The sequence below is a fragment of the Lissotriton vulgaris genome, chromosome 4_1, assembly GCF_964263255.1.
Source record: "Lissotriton vulgaris chromosome 4_1, aLisVul1.2, whole genome shotgun sequence".
Classification (NCBI taxonomy): Eukaryota; Metazoa; Chordata; class Amphibia; order Caudata; family Salamandridae; genus Lissotriton; species Lissotriton vulgaris.
The window spans coordinates 1,925,815,212-1,925,832,026 of NC_141691.1; the positions used below are offsets into that span (position 1 = coordinate 1,925,815,212).

The 16,815-nt window shown below is 45.0% G+C and overlaps 1 pseudogene; it reads left to right on the forward strand.

Moving 5' to 3' along the window:
- LOC147724722 (uncharacterized) overlaps nucleotides 1–15,701 on the forward strand; it is a 34,034-nt pseudogene extending 18,333 nt beyond the window's left edge.
- Nucleotides 15,702–16,815: the final 1,114 nt, after the last annotated feature.

Consider the following 16,815-nt stretch of genomic DNA (forward strand, 5'->3'; position numbering starts at 1 on the left):
GGGTCTGGCAGTGAAGTGCATACTTTTTTTGGGACAATCCTTTTGGGGGTCTTGCGAAAGCAAGTCATCTTTAATAATTCCCTCTCGGTTCGTGTCATGCCAAAGTATCTGATTAAGTCGTATGTTAAAAACAAAAACTTTTTACACCTGTTTTTGATTGGTTGTGCAGGATTATAAGAAAACGTATTAGCGACCAATCACTTTCCTTCCGCAGATTCTGAAAACTATTTGATTGGCTGTTGTCTACTTACATCTATGTTCATCATGCTAATTTTGATTGGCTTTCTTTTTTTTCTATGTGAAGTTACGATACAGTCACCATGTATGTAGCCTATTTTGTGACGCATTTGCCTACCACACACTGCCCTAGTCATTGGCGGTAACTGACTCCTCCCACGGTCCCCAACGTTATATTTGAGTAATTAATCTCTGCACTTGACCGTGGTCCTCCAACAGTGCATGGCCCAGATTTCCATTGTAGTAATTTCTTAGTTCCAGGTTTAGTTGTGAGATTGGCACACACACTCCCTCCTGGCTGGTATACACCCATACCACAGCCATCAAGTACATACGTCACTACACACGTGACTCTATATACAGAAAAGACGGAGCGTACAATGCCCTCACAATCCCGCCGAATTCTCGTGACCGTTATGTTCCAATAGAGCATGCGCAAATGAAATGAAAAACATTAGGGGTACACGGACTGATGGTGGGCGTGGTGAGGCGTATTGTGCGCATGCGCACCATTAATACACATGCGCTGGGTGAAAAGGATACACAAGTCAATGGGGTACAGTCCTCTATAGAACACCGGCATTGCTTTTACACATGGGGAGATGCTAAGTTGCATGTTTGAATTTGAAAGTGAGAACAGATTTCACTGTTGTGTCTTTCAAAGTTCAAATTAAGTTTGCTATGGGAGGGCGGGAGCCACAAGACTTTTCATAGCAAACAGGAGTTTCCCGGGGGTAGGCACCCCGGGACACTGCAGGAACCGGCTCTGGGCATGGAGGTCTCCAGGGCTCTCGAGGGCACCAGGCGGAGGGCCACCGACCCTGTGTCACACAATACAGAAATCTCCGGGGGTGGTTGTTCTCGGGGTTTGAGTTGCACACAGTTTTAATTTTTAATTGGGGGCCGTGGACGCGCAAGCGGCGCAAGGGGGTTGTAAATGTGGTACAGTGTTTTCTTTTACTTTGCTTTCCTGATCCAGGGTAAATATAATGGTTTTGTACAGCCAGTACTTTTCTGCCTGTTACCATAGTAACAGTTCATGGAACACTTGCGTGAGCACAGAGGTTAGAAATTCACCACAATATGTTGCTAATTGAAAAAGTTACTGTGCTGGAGATTTATATTTTTTTCATAGGAACCGTTAGTCGTACAAGGAGTTAGTGGAAACTTTTTGTTATTGATTCCTTCCTGTTCAGGGAGTGTTAGGGTAAAATGCTCCAAGCTGGACTTTACGAAGCTTAATGTTCATTGGCTGTGAAGTATTAAAAGTAGAAGGTTTGGCAGTCATTCCTTGCTCGTCTGTGGAACAACATGGACATTTTATTGGCTAAAGTGTTCTGAGAACACGTTTTTGATATTGTGATACATTTTCCAAAAGAGTATGGAGAAAGAAAGTAGTAGAGGGCAGGTTAGGAACACTATTAACACTGTACAGTGCCCATAAGGTGGAGGAGTGGTGTCATGTGGTGTATAAATTACGGTGGAAAATTACAGTGTCTGGCTCTGTTTTTTTTATTAAGTTTCTAGGTGACATACTTCTTAGGAGTACTGTTTACTTATAATGTGGTGTTTACTTTCCTGATGGGGAGGTGTGGTTGCGCAGCAAAAAATTCAGTCTAGGTTTGAAACAGTTTTTATTAAGAAAATACAAATAAACTTTCTTCAGAAACTGTTGCTGTATATATGAAAGGGGTGACAATTACAAATGAAATTTCATAAAATATCAGTTAAGCGTGGCTATATACATCTTTTTGTGCTACAGTTTGTAAAAGAGTTACCCACATTCTTGATAATGTAAGAGGGCATCTGTTACTTTTAGATATAGTAGAATAGAAGTGCTACAACAAACACTCCCACACTACATTATCTCAGATCAAGAGAACAAGTAAAAATCAGTCAAATACAATTATTTCATATTACATAGAAATGCATGCATTATTATTTTTCAAATTTGAATTCTGTACAATTCAAGAACGTGCTGTCGTAGTGCTTAGAGGTTGCAGACTGTTCCGCTAATAAATCACATACTCACTAAAGAATATATAGGATGGTATATATACTATATAAAGTACAGGTCCTGTATATTCTTTAGGGAGAAAGTGAATTGGAACCACAAATAAGAATAGAAATTAGAAAATAACATTAAAAATGTAGGGTTTATTAAATATTTAAAGTAACAAAGTATGCATGATAGCTATATTTTTGTGTTCTGCTGTATCATAAAATATCTGATCAAATACTTTTTAATATTTGAAAGATGTATTATAGATGCTGAAAAATCTCCCATTCCTCTTCTGTAGCAATAGAACAATCTATTATAATATTATGATTGATACCATTGTTACAGTAAAAAGAAAAGGAAAATAAAGTTATGTATTTAACAGAACATCCAAAATGAAATACTTTTGAGCGGTAATTATTTACTGAACTTCTTTTCTGCGGGAGGTGAAAAAGATTGATCTTCATGGTGATGGGTCATAAACTCCTCTGAGATCATGACGGTTAGAATAATAATATGTATATAATCTCACTGCACATGATCACAAGGGGAAAATAGATTGAAAACCGCAAGCCGGTAACGTTGCTTACTTATTGTTACTCTTCGTGATGACGGATCGTGAACTCCACTAAGATCACCAAGACTGTTAGTGTTATACTATACATATTAACAGTATGTGATCTCTAGGGGAAAACACATAAACAAGTGTAAGATGGTGACGTTGATTGTAAATGTTTAGGGTTTGCGTCGACGGGTCAACAACACCTCTCAAGCGAAGTACAGTGTCAATATTATAATATAAAAAGTCACTAAATATAAGGTGAAAGGAGCCAGAAAAGGAGCAATCTTTGTTATAATCTATCTGTTTCTGAAAACAAGCTGCTGAAGTTACAGAGAAAAGCGAAAAACATGCAATAACATTTTTTTCTAGATATAAATGTTTAAATATCTACAAACAGCCGCAAATGATAACTAAGTACTATGACTATGCCATATTGAAACAACTTACAACTCCGGAATATGTTTGTTGACACAAAAAGAGAATCCAATGCTAGAAAACGGAAACTGCAACATAGATTGGCTACTCAGAAATAACTTGCGCAAACTAAACTAATTGCACCGTAGGTGTGGTTTATATAGTTTTTGGTTGTTTAGTAGTGTACGGAAGGAAGCTGTGGGTCCGCCTATTTAGATGTCACATTTTGCAGTTTACACATGCTCACATTTTAACTGTTTTTCTTCTGCACATGTTCGGAAAAGTTACAAACTGTGAAGCTGTAAAGGTTTCGATTTTGATCGTAACACGTATAAGGTATTATTACCTACATACGTTGGAGAGTTTAAAAAGTGTTACTCTGTAAACTGTGTTCTTTGCATTTTCATGATTAAAAACATCTAAATAGAAAACATAACAAAAAAATATTGTTAGAAGAAAAAAAACCAGGATGAATATTTGTTATTATTATGCTTCTTAATGTAAATTGTAAACCTATCCTTGGAAAGGTGTGCTGGCGCATGGGGCGTTGGGAAGATTAATAAATAATAAATTCCCTTTTCTATGCACCTGTAAACTTGGCTTTTAAACTTTCATGACTATGTCATGAGTGATGTAATATGTGATGTCATCAGCAGTGTATTTCGGGCGCGCGAGTTATAGTTAGCTGAACTAACTATAATGGGGGAATTTCAATGGTTTTGTACGAGTGAAATATCCAGCTAACTATAACGTCCCTGAAATCTATGGTTTTTTCAGTGAATTTCTAAGGTTTTTTAAATGCAAATTCCCAACTATAACGTGCCTGAATCCTATGTTTTTTTCAGTGAATATATATATATTCACTCGAAATGCGCCAGGAATGGCTGAGACGCGGGGCGCAGCCGTACTCTCCCTGAAATTTTAAAGATCCACTGCAAGTGCGGCTCAACATGGGGCAACACTTTTCTTTACATAAATGATGGCCGGCCCGATCAGGAGCCGCAATACCACTGAGAGGCAGGTCTGTTGTTGGAGGCTCTCCCAGCAATTTATGGAGCGGAAGGATTTGGCGAAAAGTGGGGGGAGTCCTGGCCTGTACTGGTGTTGCTAAAATTGAGACATTGCATCATACCAGCAGCCCACTGTGATGTAATAATAATGGACTTCCAGTCCCAGAATGCCTAGCGATAACTCACCTGAGAGTGATTATGAACGCTTTATAAAGAGAGCAAAATCCTAGAACCGTGATGCTGGGTTGTCGTTGTCAGCTTACCTTTGATAAAGAGTTTTCACTCAAAACGCGTCAGGAATGGCTGAGACGCGGGGCGCAGCTGCACTCTCCCTGAAATTTGAAAGATCCACTGCAAGTGCGGCTCAACATTGGGCAACCCTTTTTATATATATATATATATATATATATATATATATATATATATATATATATATATATATATATATATAATATATATACATATATATATATATATATATATATATATATATATATATATATATATATATATATATATATATATATATATATATATATATATATATATATATATATATATATATATATATATATATTACCTACTGGTGAAAGCCAATAGGTATATATAGTTAGGACCTAGCTACCATAGGAAATCCGCAACATTCTATTGGGAATAACTTTTGCGCCGGTTGAGGAATTTGCGTGTAATTTTCTGAAAATTTTGGCCAGCTCCGCTGCACTCCTTCCCTGAAAGTTTCGGGGAGATTCGTGAAGTGAGGGCTGAGAAAAGAAGGGGGGTCCTAAAACGTGTTGTCCCCAAGTTAATATCCATAGGACGTTCTGACAAGGCTACAGCCCGAACCGCTGAACGGAGTTAACCCAAACTTGGCAAAATTGTAGGGACTGGTACGCAGAAGTGCCTTTGCTATATTTGGTGAAAATTGCTCCAGTGGTTTTTATGAAAATTAACTTCAAAAACACATATATATCAGGGAGGAGCCTAACCACACATCTCATCGTGAGATCTGATTGGCTGTCAGCACTTCATCCAAGAAGTGTTGGCAGCCATCTTGGGACCAATATACATGATAGCACCTCATTTAAAGCATTGTAGTTAATAGAGGGTTTTAGGACTTTAGTTACATTATAAATCATTTGTTGATGATACCATACTCATTTTAGGAATTGTGGTGTGTTTTAAGGTGATTTTACCATGTGAAAAAGCCTTTTGCTGGGATATCATGAATCATGTTTGAAAGAAAACTATTATCTCATGCTTTTCCCACAGTGGTTTGGAAGGGGATCTATAAGCTAAACTGAAAGCATATTTTCTGTAAATTCACATTATCTTTCTCAGTCATGTGAGTGTAGATAGTGAGAAGTAGGGAGTGAGTAGTAGAGAGTGAGTATTAGAGAGTAGTGAAGTAGTAGAGAGTAAGTAGTAGAGAGTAGTGGAGAATATTCCAAAGTTTGGCACAGCACCACTTGCACAAAAAGTCCAATCAAATCATATCGCTTAGAGTCCTTATTGAAGAGCTGAATCTTGTTGTATATTCAAATGCTTTTATTTTCCTTAAATTTATGTACCACAGCCAGCTGACGCGTTTGGTTCTGTACAACAGAACTTCTTCAGGACGTTCTTATTTCCTTCAAGATATGTCGGTATCCTGTTGTCATATAACTAGATATTTCTTCCAAATGTTAGATGAGACGTAAGTACATTCTTATTCAAAGTGACTAGGTATCAATTTTACCCACACAATTCGGGCAGACTTGAGTAATTTATAGCATCCTCAAATTTAGTCTTTCAAAAATTATAAAGTATAGGACAGTCATTTTCAATCGTTCAGATTTTCGGAGTTTGGGCAGATATGACCCAGGGACCCCCAATATGCAAGGGGAATTAGTCCCCCCTCTGCAAACGCGCCAGTGGCCTGCATTGCAGAGAGGTGTAAAAAGAGGCATAGCCTCGTTACACCTCTGTGCAATGCAGCCCCCTGGCGCATACTGGAGTTTCCAGGTGGGCTAGTTGGCCCCCAGGGACCCCCAGTATGCAAGGGGAATTAGTTCCCCCTCTTCAAACATGCACGGGGCTGCGTTGCAGAGAGGTGTAAAAAAGGGTGTGGTCTCATTACACCTCTCTGCAATGCAGCCCCCTGGCGCATACTGGAGGCTCCTGGTGGGGTAGTTGGCCCCCAGGTACCCCCAGTATGCAAGGGGAATTAGTTCCCCCTCTGCAAACGTGCCAGGGGGCAGCATTGCAGAAAGGTGTAACAAGGGGCATAGCCTCATTACACCTCTGCAATGCAGCCCCCTGGCGCATACTGGAGTTTCAAGGTGGGCTAGTTGGCCCCCAGGGGCCCCCAGTATGCAAGGGGAATTAGTTCCCCTCTATTCAAAGATGCACGGGGGCTGCGTTGCAGAGAGGTGTAAAAAGGGGCGTGGCTTCATTACACCTCTCTGCAATGCAGTCCCCTGGCGCATACTGGAGATTCCTGGTGGGCTTTCAGGTCTTATATAGTTAGGAATTAGCAATAAAAAAACCTTTGAAATTCACTGAAAAAAACATAGGTTTCAGGCCTTATATAGTTAGGAATTAGCATTAAAAAAAACTTGCAAATTCACTGAAAAAACCATAGGTTTCAGGCCTTATATAGTTAGGAATTAGCATTTAAAAAACCTTTGAAATTCACTGAAAAAAACACAGGTTTCAGGCCTTATATAGTTAGGAATTAGCATTTAAAAAACTTTTAAAATTCACTCAAAAAACTATAAGTTTTACAGGTGTTATAGTTAGCTGGACTTTTCACTCATACAAAACCATTGAAATTGCTCCTATATAGTTAGTTGTACTAACTATATTTCGCGCACCCGCAATCCACTGCTGATGATGTCACATGCTATTTATGGTTTGGTTTTGGGTAAAAATGCGGAAAATATTTTTTTGAGATTTACTGAAGAACACGGTTTAAGACTATAATGGCTGCGTATAACGTTTGGAAGGGAATATCGAAAAAGATAGGAATTGGGAAATATAATTTTTACACTAGGCTCAAAAATAACCCTTCCCTCCCTAGCATGGTCTTTTCGGGAGCTGTATTCCAAGATTGGGAGAGGCGGGGGATAAGAAAGATTGGAGATATTCAGGGCCCCCAAGGTATTTTACAATTTGTGGAACTACAGGATCGATATACCTTAGATACAAAACACTTTTTTAAATATCTTCAAATAAGGAGCTGTTTAATAAACAGGAAAGGAGGGCCTTCGGGGTTTGACAGAAATGTATTGATGGATATTATAGAAGTAGGCTCTGACTGCACTATAAAGAGATTCTATTTTGAGATGACAATATTAAAGAAAGATGATATGGAGAAATGGATCAATAGGTGGTCTGAAGATCTGGATATAGATAGCGATATCTTTTCAGAGTCATTAGAGATAGGAAGAAAATTGTTGTGCTCATCATCCTTACAGGCTCAACATTATAAGACCTTATATCATTTGTACTATACGCCTGGGAAAATTGCTCAATGGGGGGGTCTTTCGGGAACCACCTGCTTCAGATGTGGTAGTCCGGGGGCGGACCTAATACATATTTTTTCACTTTGCCCACATTTAGATAGTATAAAACGGGACATCGAGAAATTTTTGCAGAGTGCATTAGCAATCACAATAGAATTAAACCCAGTGGTAATGTTACTAGGAGTCAATCCTGAGGCCCATGTGAATAACGAAAACTTTGTATTTGTAGTAAAGGCTATTCTCAGACTGCTAGTGGCTTCGGTATGGTTGGATCCTAATCCTCCTACATATCATCAATGGTTGGGCTAGGTATTATCTATACAAAAGTTAGAATCAGCTATTTATGCGAGGAGGGGGAGAAAAGGCAAGAAACTTGGTCTGCAAATATGGGAGCCCCTCATTCGATGGAAACAAGGTTCTGATTATTGATTACTGATTTATTGGGGGGGGAATCGAGAACGTAGTGTATAGAATTTTACGTATCTATTGTATATATGATTCATTTCGGAAAAACTATGTATGACTTGATATCACACTTTTCTTTTTCCTTTTTATAAATTCCTAGTGTATATATGAATCTGTGCTGTATTACATTGAATGCTATTGTGCCCTGCTCATGTCTTATGGAGAAAAAAGGGGGGAAAAACTTTTCAATAAAAACATTTTAAAAAAAAATAAATAATATTATTTTTTTTTAAATCGCGAGGGGCGCACACGGTGCTCGCACCCCCAAGGCACAAGAGAGTGGAAAATAATTGTGGAGAACGTGGAAAAGGAGGCAGTGAAGAGACTCCCTGACCCCCTAGGCCTTCTCATGGGGTCCCTGAAGGACCCCAAAGGGCAAAAAAAACATTAAAAAAACCAAAAACATTTGCGAGGTTCGCGCACGTTGGGCGCACGCTTCAGCCGCCATTTTGTGTAGTTTCAGAAGAGAGTGAAAAATGAAAGTGGAGAATGTGAAAAGGGGGCAGGGTAGAGTCTCCCTGACCCCCTAGGCCTTCTCAGGGGGTTCCTGAAGGACCCCCAAGGGCAAAATAAAAGAAATAAAAAATTCTGAGGTCCGTGCACGTTGTGCGCACGCTTCAGCCGCCATTTTGTGTAGTTTCAGAAGAGAGTGAAAAACGAAAGTGGAGAACGTGAAAAGGGGGCAGGGTAGAGTCTCCCTGACCCCCTAGGCCTTCTCAGGGGGTTTCTGAAGGACCCCCAAAGGCAAAAAAATAAAAATAAATAAAAATAAAAAATACTGAGGTGCGCGCACGTTGAGCGCACGCTTCAGCCACCATTTTGTGTAGTTTCAGAAGAGAGGGAAAAACGAAAATGGAGAACGTGAAAAGGGGGCAGGGTAGAGTCTCCCTAACCCCCTAGGCCTTCTCATGGGGACCCTGAAGGACCTCGAAGGGCAAAAAAACTTTTTTTTGTGTAAAAAATTGCGAGGTGCACGCACGGTGGAAAAAAACCAACAAAAAAAGACAGTTAAATTACAAGTGTTTAGATATTGGTTGTGTTCATTGAGTGTTTTTTGTACCTACAAGTAAGTACCGATGCAGAGTCTAAAGTTTAAAAGGAAGACTCTATTCCCCTCATCTGTGAAATGTACACCATCTTTCCTATAGATGCTTTGCATGTTGTAACGCAAGTTGTTATGCTATATAGAACTCATACCATAGTCTCTGAGGAAAGCAGAAACAGACTTATTCACATGTTTCCTTGCTTTCTCAATCTGCGGACAATATTGGTTGGACCAGTTCCATTTTTTCCTTTGGCATATATTAAAATATACAAAGGCAGTTTGTGGAAAAAGAGACATCAATTGCCCAAAGGTGTCCTTTAAAAGCATTTCCAGACCTACCCCAGTCAAAGTGCCTAGGTCATTGCCACTACAGTGCACAATTATGTGGTCAGGGTGTGGGAGATGCAAAAAGGATTTTACCAATGGAATCAATTGGTGACATCTTAAACCTCTCTGGCCAATCCACATAATATCCATATTTGATAAATCAAGGTTGAGAAAGCATCTATTTGCTGCATACATTTCTCTCCAGAATATATTGCTGTGTCCTACAAGCCACACTCTAAGCATCTTGAAGGCAGATCTGGTTGTACTCATATTGGCTCTGGAAATGAAATGGCAGTTTGAAAACTTGGAGTTTAGAAAAAAATGTGGATGAGATTCAGTGCACTTGAAAAACAAAGAAATGATTGGTGGTTTCCGATAATTTAACATTGAAAACTAGGGTGCATACTACTGGTTTTTAAAAGGAATAATACTATTGGTTTAGAAAAAGTCATTGAAAAGAACATTGCACAGGATAAGCTGGAGTATTGAGAAGTCAAACACACTTGCTGCTTTGGTTTGCAATATTAAGGGGTCGATTTCGATTTGGGATAAAAAAACGTCGTATGATTCATATTCGTAGCCGTTTCCATACGAATGAAAAAAGTCCGTCCGAATTGCGTAGTACGATCCGAATTCCGAAAATACGTACGAATATCAGCGAACCGTACAAACCACAATCGAAGACCCGTACGAAATGTCGTCGGAACTCTAACCGTACGATTTGTAAACATGCGTACAAACTAACAAGTACGATCCTGACCAGGGACCAAGTACGCGATTTGTACGGGCAAACGTAGTCCTGCATGAAGCACGATTTGTACAGAAAACATCGCGTATGAGCGAGCCGCACCAACAAATACGTCTCGGACACCCCACAATCAAGCGCACACATACCCCGGGCCCGATAAACGACCGTAACTGCCAGCCGCACCAACAAATCCGTCTCGCACACCCCACAATCAAGCGTACACGTACCCCGAGCCCGATAAACGACCGTAACAGCCAGCCGCACCAACAACTACGAGTCACACACTCCACAATCAAGCGTACACATACCCCGGGCCCGATAAATGACCGTGATAGCCAGCCGCACCAACAAACACAACTCGCACACCCCACAATCAAGCGTACACGTACCCCGGGCCCGATAAACGACCGTAACTGCCAGCCGCACCAACAAATACGACTCGCACACCCCACAATCAAGCGTGCACGTACCCCGGGCCCGATAAACGACCGTAACAGCCAGCCGCACCAACAACTACGAGTCGCGCACTCCACAATCAAGCGTACACATACCCCGGGCCCGATAAATGACCGTGATAGCCAGCCGCACCAACAAACACAACTCGCACACCCCACAATCAAGCGTACACGTACCCCGGGCACGATAAACGACCGTAACTGCCAGCCGCACCAACAAATACGACTCGCACATCCCACAATCAAGCGTACACAAACTCCGGGCCCGATAAACGACCGTGACAGCCTGCCGCACCAACAAATACGACTCGCACACCCCACAATCAAGCGTACACGTAACCCGGGCCAGATAAACGACCATAACAGCCAGCTCCACCAACAAATATGACTTGCATACCCCACAATCAAACGCACACGTACCCCGGCCCGATAAACGACCATAACTGCCAGCCGCACCAACAAATACGACTCGCACACCCAACAATCAAGGGTACACGTACCCCGGGCCCGATAAACAACCGTAACTGCCAGCTGCACCAACAAATATGACTCGCACACCGCACAATCAAGCGTATACTTACCCTGGGACCGATAAACAACCGTAACTGCCAGCCGCGCCAACAAATACGACTCGACAAACCCACAAAACAAGTCTACAGTCTACACACCATAGGAAAATAATGTCCTGGCAACATCCAAACAGGCACACAGAGGGCTCAAGTCACAGCCACCCCTTATTACACACCCACAAAAAAATTAAAAATAAGCCACACCCACAAATGGACCAATAAAAGGGCCCACACATACAACCCATCATCCTTTGCAACATACCTATTTGTGTAAAGACACTGACAGCACACCAACAACTGCAGCCATACACCTTCACACATACACCCTATCTCATTTACACACACAACCCCTTCACAATCAGACCCACACACCCTCATCCATACACACCATAACAACACCAAAGAATCCGAAGTTCACTAACCCAGAGATGGAGATCCTTACAGATGAAGTCATCAGAGTCTTTCCACAGCAGTTTGGTGCATTGGTCAGACAGACCAGCATAGCCGATAAGACACGCCTGTGGGAGAGGATAGTCGAGAAGGTCAATGCTGTTGCACCCATCAGGCGCAACAGGGCGGTTTGCCTGGCCAGGTGATACGATCTGCGGAGGATGGTCAAGCGCAAGATGGATGAGGACTACGCCAACGCTCATCACACTGGAGGTGGGCCTCTCCGCAGACCTGCACAATACCCTCCCTGGGAAGAGAAAATCATGGCCCTGCTACCACCGGTCGGAGTTCACGGAACGAAGGAGCCATTGAGCCTGGTGAGTATACAAGCAACTCATGTAACATGGGGGGACTCCCAGCAGTTCCTAACAGTATGGGGGGTGTGGGGGGGTGTGGCCATGACTCCCAGCAGTGCCAAACAGTATGGGGGGTTGGGGGTGTGTGGCCATTACTCCCAGCAGTGCCTAACAGTATGGGGGGGTGTGGGGGTGTGTGGCCATGACTCCAAGCAGTGCGGAACAATAGGGGTGTGTGGCCATGACTCCCAGCAGTACCTAACAGTAGGGGAATGTGGGGGGTGTGGCCATGACTCCCAGCAGTGCCGAACATTGGGGTGGGTGTGGGGGGGGGGCCATGACTCCCAGCAGTGCCTAACATTAGGGGGGGTGTGGGGGGGTGTGGCCATGACTCCCAGCAGTGCCAAACAGTATGGGGGTGTGTGGCCATGACTCCCAACAGTGCTGAACAGTATAGGGGTGTGGCCATGACTCCCAGCAGTGCCTAACAGTAGGGGGGTTTTGGGGGGGTGTGGCCATGACTCTCAGCAGTACCAAACAGTATGGGGGTTGGGGGGTGTGGCCATGACTCCCAGCAGTACCTAACAGTATGGGGGTGTGTGTCCATGACTCCCAGCTGTGCCAAACAGTAGGGGGGGGGGGGTTGTGGGGGTGTGGCCATGACTCCTAGCAGTGCCAAACAGAATGGGGGGTGTGGGGTGTGTGGCCATGACTCCCAGCAGTGCCAAACAGTATGGGGGTGTGGGGGTGTGTGGCCATGACTCCCAGCAGTGTCAAACAGTATGGGGGGTATGGCCATGACTCCCAGCAGTGCCAAACAGTAGGGGCGGTGTGGCCATGACTCCCAGCAGTGCCAAACAGTAGGGGGGTGAGGGGTTTGTGGCCATGACTCCCAGCAGTGCCAAACAGTATGCGGGTGTGGCGAGGTATGGCCATGACTCCCAGCAGTGCTGAACAGGAGGGGGGTGTGGCCATAACTCCCAGCAGTGCCTAACAGTAGGGGGGTGTGTGTGGGTGTGGCCATGACTCCCAGCAGTGCCAAAAAGTATGGGGGTGTGGCCATGACTCCCAGCAGTGCCGAAGAGTAGGGGGGTGTGGCCATGACTCCCAGCAGTGCCTAACAGTAGGGGGGGTGTGGGGGTGTGTGGCCATGACTCCCAGCAGTGCCAAAGAGTATGGGGGTTAGGGGGTGTGGCCATTACTCCCAGCAGTGCCTAACAGTATGGGGGATGTGGGGGGGTGTGGCCATGACTCTCAGCAGTGTCAAACAGTATGGGGTGGTGTGTGGGTGTGTGGCCATGACTCCCAGCAGTGCCGAACAGTAGGGGGGTGTGGCCAAGACTCACAGCAGTGCCTAACAATAGGGGGTGGGGGTATATGGCCATGACTCCCAGCAGTGCCGAACAGTAGGGAGTGTGTGGCCATGACTCCCAGCAGTGCCTAACAGTAGGGGGATGTGGGGATGTGTGGCCATGACTCCCAGCAGTGCCGAACAGTAGAGGGTGTATGGGGGTGTGTGGCCATGACTCCAGCAGTGCCTAACAGTAGGGGAGGTGTGGGGGGTGTGGCCATGACTCCCAGCAGTGCCAAACAGTATGGGGGGCGTGGGGGGTGGCCATGACTCCCAGCAGTGCCAAATAGAATGGGGGGGTTGGGGGTACAGCCATGACTCCCTGCAGTGCCTAACAGTATGGGGGTGTTTGGGGGGTGTGGCCATGATTCCCAGCAGTACCTAACAGTAGGGGGGTGCAAGGGGAGTGGCAGAAGGCTGCAAGGGGAGGGTGAGAGGGTTCAAGGTATAGGGTAAGAGGCTGCACTCAACCCATATGGCCCAGGTACACACCCATGCACCATGCTCAATGCACAGGGAGTGTGAAAGTATTGACAAGCTAGCTGACACTGGGCCCTGGTGTAGGCAGCACAAGGACCTCCTGTGTCCATTGCAAACACTAACACCAGGACAAGGTCAGATATCCTGCACAGGAACTCACAACCACTATCATGGCAGCATGCTTCATGGGGGGGACAGACACACCACGATGGACGCCCACTTGCCAATCACACTCAAACTACTAGCATGGCCTGTCACACACACCCCTTACAGAAACTGAGCCCCTGGAGACAGACAATGGAGTGCACCACTGTCACAATCGTCATGTAACACAACCTCAAAAATACTAATCTGATGACGTATCAAAACAAATAAAGCACAGTGCTGAATCACAAGTCCATTGTGCCTCTCACACGATGCTGTTGCCACAGCTCTGTGATGCTGTGGATGCACTCAAGTAGCACTATGGACCTGGGTATTGACAAGGTAATGCATCTAGGAGAGTGCCACGTCCTAAAGCCCAGTGCCTGAAGAGGGTGTACTGGTCCAGGGGGTTTGGCAGTGGGTGGCCGTCACGGCACTGCAACACCTCTCAAAAGTTGCTGGATGAAATCTGTAACATTCCACTCAGTTGCCATCATAAGCATGCTGCATTAAAACCCCGTGCATGCTTGAACCAGGCATAATTATTGACACTGCATTGTGCAAATTGGCCCACACAGAGCACAGCCAGATCTGTGTGGTGCTGGCGACACAAGCCACAGAAATGGCTGTGACAGTCATCGTAAACAGAACCCAACATGTCAAGCACCCCTGAGCACATGTCAATCTCAGCCCACAACATGCCCATACACAAGTGAACTATTTCAAAAATCCAAAGCAGGGGGAACATTGCTAATGACAATGGATCTTAAATTTGGATGTTGCATGATAGTGCATTAACAGTGTTTGTCTCTCACACCCACAGGGGAACGTGTAGAAACTACCCCCAACCAGGGGGGAGAAGGATCCCAGTCCTAGGCTCAGCACGGCACTGGCCCCACCATCAGCGAGGCCTCTCAACACATTGTGGATGACCCCAAACAACCAGGCCCCTCTGGATCCCAAACCCCTGCAGCAGCTGGAACAGATACATCTGTGAAAACCCCACACCCATTCCCACCACATCCCAGCAGACAGCTCAGAGCCCTGCCCATAATCCACAACAGAGCCAGTCTGACAATGAGGGATATGGTTCACCGGGCACCCATGAGGTGGCAGATGACACCTCCACTGCCAGCACTCATGGGTCCCGTCGACATGATGTGCCCACAAAAGCAGGCCCGGCTCGTGTGGGCAGGGGTGGTGGGAGTGGCGCAAGGCGGAGGCGAGAACCTGACCAGCAAGCTGCAGGGCCCAGTATGGCAGAACTCAGAGACATCATGGATGCATACCGGCGGGACACCAGGGAGTTCAGCCTGGTAGTGGAGGCCCTCAACAAAATGACCAATCAGCAGGCCCAGCTACATGCCAGTCAAGAACGACACCAAGGACGTACAGAGGCAAGACTGGATGAGCTCATGACGGTGCATCAGGAAATTAACCAATCACTCCGTCTGATCGCTGTCAACATGCAGCACCCTCTCTGTGTCACAAGGCCAGAAACATCTAGGCAAAGACCAACAACAGGCACAGGGAGGGAGGTGGATGAGGAATTGGCAGACGGAGAATCCCATGCATCGTCAAGGCCTGCACGTGAAGGTCCCCCAAGGAAGGTGGGTCGTCCACGCACCAGACGTTTAGAGGCATAGGGCCATGCAAAACTCTCAGGTCACCTGGTCTGCCATCTTGCCTTCGTGGGAAACAGCATTACCCTATTGACTTTCAGACTCTCCCACATGGACTTGCTGGTCACAGTGTGTCCAATGATGCCAAGCACTGTGGCCTCGACTCTGTTGACTCATACTGTAAGGCATCACATCTCTCGCTGTGAACTTTGGATTCCCCCCTTGTTGTACAGCACCTGCTCACGTTACACGCACAAGAGTCAAAAATAAATCTAACTAGCACAAAATTCATTGATGTATTTTTATGTACCCAGATTCTAAGACATATGTGAGGTGAAATTTCTTCAAATGCCACAGTCTCCTGCAAACTCTAGCCATCCACACACTGGGATCTTAGTCTGGCTGTGGACACACATAGGTCACAAGATAGCCAAAACTACACACATGGATGGGAATACTCACCCGTGATCGTTACTACCTGCAGAAGATGGGGTTTGCTTGAAATACTGCAATGACAGACAGTAATAGAAGAGTGTGTGAGGTGTCAAGAGCATGGCTTATATGTAGGTGTCCACGGAGGGAGCACCAGGATCTGTGTAATGAGGTATGAGAACTAGCAGCCACATGCTGTTGTACTGTGGATGTGAAGATTGATGGCCTGGCGAAGGGTGCCAAGACGGACTGTGGGCAATGGGGTGTTAGATGGTAGACGTCCATATCATTTTTTTTGTCTGGGTCTGTGGAGTGCCTACTGAGTGTGGCTGAGGAGTATGAAGGTGAACCTGCATTTGACTGTGGGACCATTGTAGGTATCTCAGGCGGATGCTCATGTGGCAGTAGCAGGGGATGTTGAGGATCAGATGTGTGCATGCATCCTGGATTTCCACAAGTACTCCAGAAGTCAGGTTCTTGTTCCTGTGTAGAGGTTGTTGCTGTAGTTGGGCTGGCTGGTGTTGGGGACGGTAACCAGGCTGAACACCACCTTGCCAACAGACATCACCATAGACATACCAGAAGGCAATGACAACTCCCGCAAACACCGCACCTACAAAGTGGTAGGAGGAATTGCCATCATCCACATTAACACTCCCAGAGTCACTACCAACACCAACGACACCCTCCCCACCGCATAGCACAT